This window comes from Octopus bimaculoides, chromosome 24 (genome assembly GCF_001194135.2).
Source record: "Octopus bimaculoides isolate UCB-OBI-ISO-001 chromosome 24, ASM119413v2, whole genome shotgun sequence".
Lineage (NCBI taxonomy): Eukaryota > Metazoa > Mollusca > Cephalopoda > Octopoda > Octopodidae > Octopus > Octopus bimaculoides.
In genome coordinates this window covers 10,813,625-10,819,215 of record NC_069004.1, presented here as the reverse complement: position 1 = coordinate 10,819,215, position 5,591 = coordinate 10,813,625, and the positions used below count along the sequence as shown (strand labels likewise).

Genomic DNA, 5,591 nt, shown 5'->3' with positions numbered 1-5,591 from the left:
CAGATAGCTCGTACCTGATGTTGTTGTGGTTTCGCTGGAGGGGGGTTCCTGCCTTCGATATTCGGTCTGGAAGAAAAGACGAAACATAATTGCAGACATAGTTTTCATACACACACACACACATATATATTATACATATAAAGCATAGTTTAAATTCGATTATCATTAGTACTATTGCCTATTGGGGTACAGATATACGAAGTCCAAATTACCCATCATGACTACCCGTCTGATAAGAGTATACCAGGCACACGCATCACAATTGTATGTGCGTGACATGGTCGATAAAATGAGTACCAGTTGAACACTGGGGTCGATCGAATCGACTTGACCCCTCCCCAAAACTGCTGGCCATGTGACAAAATCTGAAACCATTATTATTATTATTATTCAGTAGTTTTATTTTTATAACGTGCTTTCACTTCACTACCGAGCGCAGCTCTGTGTGCCTTGGGTATGTGCTGTGGTTTGCTGTGATGCTCTTATGGTTACTGTATTGAAAGTGTTTTGCGTAGGCTGTGTGCAGTGCCCAGTTGTGCAATATTCTGTATGTTATATATATTTGTAAGTCCTGGTGTTTTTGTTATGTATTTGTCTGAATATTTTTTATTATACTTAAGGCACCTACTATGATGGGAATTGTTTCTGTTTTTAGATTCCACATTCGAGTTACCGCTATTAGAATATATAAGAGCTACAACAAATGTCACACGACATTTTGACAGACGCTCTACAGATTCTGCAATGTGATTATTTCCGTATGCCACACTGTCAGCATGAATATAACACTAAGAATCGTTATCGCGCTACAAAAAATGCCAAGCAGCATTTCTTCCGACTTCACGTTCTGAATTCAATTGCCATCGGGGTCGACTTTGCCTTTCATCCTTTTGGGGTCGATAAAACAAAGTACCAGATGAACACTGAGGTCGATGTAATCGACTTGTTCCCTCCCCTCAAATTACCAGCCTTGTATACGTATCCGGCTCTTATAAAGTTCCCAAATTTATCGATGTTTCCAGACTACCTCAACCTCATCTCCTGTACGAGTACTGCTCTTGGCTTTTGTATTGATTGCTTTCACCGTCTGTGGTTTATATTTATACAAACCTTCCCGACAGAACTTGTAAGAGTTCAATATCTTTCGAGTCGCATTTGTGATATGTATGTCTGTTGCATGTTAATTATGTAACCGTGTATTGCGATATTAGTATTGCTCCCATGACCATTCTATTTCTGTGGGAAATTTCTATAAAGTTTCAATGTATTTCTGTTAACATTTCCAGTCTAGCTTTGTATGTGGTGTGTTGTAATTACTGCTTCTTTTAAATACATGGCGAGACTATGAGAGCGTTGTATATGTCTGGCCAGTGTAACAGTTGGAATCGAGAATGACCAAAAGAATTTATAAATTTGACTGAAAAAGTGGAAATTGCAAACTTCATGGTTAGCTACGTATGTGTGCGTATGTATGTGTGTGTGTGTGTGTGTGGTTGTGTGAGAGAGAGAGAAAGATACTAAATTTATAAACAATAGACGTAGGAGTGGCTGTGTGGTAAGTAGCTTGCTTACCAACCACATGGTTCCGGGTTCATTCCCACTGCGTGGCACCTTTGGTAAATGTCTTCTACTATAGTCTCAGACCGATCAAAGCTTTGTGAGTAGATTTGGTAAACAGAAACTGAAAGAAGCCTGTCGTATATATGTGTATATATATGTGGATGTGTGTGTATATGTTTGTGTGTCTGTGTCTGTCCCCCCAACATCACTTGACAACCGATGCTGGTGTGTTTACGTCCCCGTAACTTAGCGGTTCAGCAAAAGACTCCGATAGAATAAGTACTTGGCTTCCAAAGAATAAGTCCTGGGATCGATTTGCTCAACTAAAGGCTGTGCTCCAGCATGGCCGCAGTCAAATGACTGAAACAAGTAAAAGAGTAAAAGAGAGAGTAACATTATTCTATCCAATAACATGACCATCACAGCTAACACACCAATTGTTATTTTCTTCACTAACTTCATCATCGTAATCATCGTCGTCACCGACATATAATTAGTTTCTTCATCGCCATCAGCATCTCCTCCACTGTCATCACTGCTTTTGCAACCACTACAATGCCCAAAGATTATCGCTATACCACCACCGCCAGCATCAGCACTGCCAACACCACGAAGGTTACCAACCCAGCTCACGGCAAATCGATACCTTAACCTTTTACCAAGTGTCAAAAATTAAAACTAAACTCACCGCCAATTCTCCTCCCTCTTCTTTACTAATATTCCTTGACTCTGATTCGTTTGAAAACCCATGCAGGCTACGTATGCTTCTCCTCTCTCATACTCAAACGTTTCACCACTCCCATTTCAGAGTGGAGTCTCCGTATGGACAGGTATATGTAGAGTGGGTCAACACACTCCGATCCCTACCAAAATATCCGCAACATACCCTTCCAGTTACTTTTGCAACATGTTTCCCTCCTCTTCCACTCTTTTAAAACATGTTTGTTTCCTCTATCGCTCACAGAATTTCAATCATCAAAAACTCTTCACTCAAACGTCTTCTGGATCTCAGACATTCGTCTCACTTTACTCCTCTCCGAAGTCACTGAATTCGGTGACTTCAAGAATCACAACTCTTCCTCTTTCTCACTACTTCCATCCTTCTCCGCTCTCGTTACTTTCCTCCCTATGCCGCCAGAGTACAGAAATTGAAGCTTTTTCGCTCCTTAACTCTCTACATTTAATTCCGTCCCCTATTCGCATCCCTCACCAACACACAATCACTTCCTCCCTTTGATCTCTGTCTCACATCCAAATACAACTTCTGCCAGGCCGTAATTATCTCTTCGCCATGATAGATCGCTGACCACTACTCATATTTTTTCCTCTCCTTGTTTCTCTCCTTATTTCTTTCTGTGTTCCTTTCTGTTGAAGAGCGTTTGCTCGAAACGTTAAAGACTTTCTCCATTCCCGAGCGTTAAACTAATACATCCATTTGTTGTTTACACCACCTGCCTTCGTCTGTTGTTTTTTCGTGAATTCTCCCATAATTGTCTCTGCATCTATCAGGTCACCCGACATCTATCTTATTACAACTACCTTTCTTCAACTACTTAAACATTCCCCAAATCTCAGACTCTGTCAGCTGATTGGTCGCTCTCCCACCAGTTCTATCCTTAGCATTAGTATGCTTCACCACTGGCACACGAGGAACAGCTAGGCATGTGATTAAAACGACCCCTTAAGCAGGTTTCTTCACATCCCCCACACAGCTAAAACTGATATTATTATGTGGCTCACTTGTAACCTCAGCGGTCCAGGCAGAACGCTGGCCCTACAGTTCCCGGAGAAAATCATAAACCTCTACAAACTGGAAGGATCTTATTCAGCACCTAAATTCCTGCAACATCGTTATCCAAACTACGAAAGATGCTCCTTCATATCACACAGTCTGCAAACACTCCTGCCTCCTAAACTGCAGCCAATCATTTTAGTCCTTGATCCAAGAAACTTTACCAGCTTCGTGGTATCTTCCTTGCCGTTACTTTCCAACCACGAAGCTTCTGAGAGCAGTACGTCCTCGGAGAAAGCTTCTTCGCATCTAGCCCCACACTATATACACAAGGTAATGGTCCACCCATTCACTCCTTTTCCACTTCTCGTGGTTTACCACTACACACACATATAAACAACGCACCTCTAGTGGGTTTCAAACCAGCAAGGAGACCAGTCTTGACAAATGAACCTTCCATTACCCTAAAAAAAAAATTGCTTCAGAGTTCAATACTATTCTCACCAATTTTTTTTTATTTCTCCCTCTCCCTATCCCCCAAACGCATCTTCCACATGCCACCTACCACTCTATCCAACTCACTTCCAACACGTTAAAGGTGATAAAGACAGTCATTAGCAACCTTTCCCAGTCCCTTCAAGTTTTCTCTCCTTTCTTAATAACCACCAACGTCGCTTTCGTAACACCATGTTTATGTCTTATTTGTCATTCACCAGGGGGCTCCCACTTGAGAAACTTACTCAAAGTACTCTAGTTACCCTCGACTCTGTGATACGCGGACCTCTGTCAAAACTGGCCTTCAATTCATTTTACCTTTCTATAGTCTCTCGGATCGGTAACTTCATGTCAAATCGAACTACTATGGCGTCTGTTCATTAGACATACTCTGACACAATTCTGATGAGCGCTAAGGGTTCAGTTTTCGAATGAGTGTCTTATACTATAGCCTCGTAAGTAGACTTGGTAGACGGAAACAAAAAGGATCCCGTCACTCTTTTATAATACACACACTCACATTTTATCACTCAAGAATATAGGCGTTACTCAAGGTGATAGTTTCGTGTTAAAGCACTAATCTCGCATTTTGGTATAATAAACACCTTGCTACAGAGCGCTAGTCCGCTGAGTAACTCCTGTATTATATTCTCAGCTTACAAAGAACAGCTTTGGATATTGTCTTCTTTTTGTCCGGTTATAAACCCAAACGTGCCGAAATGTGTGTGTGAGTGTGCGTATGTATGTGTGTATGAGAGAGAGTGAGAATGAAAGTGTGTGAAAGTGTATGCTCTGTGTAACGGAACAAAGAATTATGTGACCAAGAAGATGAGAAAGCAGTACTCAACACGTACTTGAAATTTTTATTGTATTTATTGTAATCTGAGAATTTCGTTGACCCTTACTCCGAGTTTTACGCTTTCAACTTTCCAACAGCACGTCAGAGATTTGAAACTTGAAGTAACTAACTGTTAGTTAATTTTTTTGGCTTTGTGTGTGTGTGTGTGTGTGTGTGTGTGTGTGTGTGGAGGTGTTTTATTTGGAACACATGAATCAGGAGTGCTCAATACATGCCGTAGAATATATGACATTTTTTATAGGGAGTTTGTCTGCTGCGCTCTTCAGGCATAACAGTCTCGCCTGAAGATCACCGTGGCGTGAAACTCAAGTCGCGAGATAAACTCTGTTTCAGTTTCCTTATAGATAGATAGATTGATTGATTGATTGAGTGAATAGATTGCCTTACCTTCTGATTGTTAATGGAATCTGTCCCCCTGCAAACTGAAAGACGTCCTGGGCCTGTTTGTGTGTTAATCCACCGGCGTCTTTGCCGTTCAAAGTTAGAAGTATGTCACCACGTTGAAGATACCCAGCAGCCGGAGTGTTCGGAAAAACCTGCCGAAGATAACAAAGTTCTTCATTAATGAACATGTTTTCATTGGTTTCAGTATCAAAGCAAATTAAAGAAACCATACACCTCCCCTTCCTCAAAGAAAAGAGAGTGAAAAGAGGAGAGTGAGAGGAAAAGAGAGAAAACAAAGAAGGCGTTGGTGAGGTGTATGTGATTATCTTGTTTCAGTCATTGGACTGCGCCCCTGCTCGGGAACAGCCTCGAAGGGCTTAATCGAACAAATCGCCCCAGTCCTTATCTTTAAGTCTGGTGTTTATTTTATCGATCATGTTTACCGAACCACTACGCTTCGGAGACGTAAACAATCCAAACCAGTTGTCAAACGATCGCGAGGAACAAACACAAGGCACACACACACACACACACACACACACACACACACACACACACACA

General features: G+C 41.4%; 1 long non-coding RNA gene across 2 annotated transcripts in view; it reads right to left on the bottom strand.

Moving 5' to 3' along the window:
• LOC128250674 (uncharacterized) overlaps positions 1-5,591 on the bottom strand; it is an 80,244-nt gene that overhangs the window by 3,485 nt on the left and 71,168 nt on the right. For both annotated transcript variants that reach the window (XR_008266683.1, XR_008266682.1), the window contains exons 2-3: positions 5,034-5,182; positions 15-66 (exon numbers count right to left, since the gene is read on the bottom strand). This is a non-coding gene — a long non-coding RNA (uncharacterized LOC128250674). The remainder of the gene's footprint in view (positions 1-14; positions 67-5,033; positions 5,183-5,591) is intronic.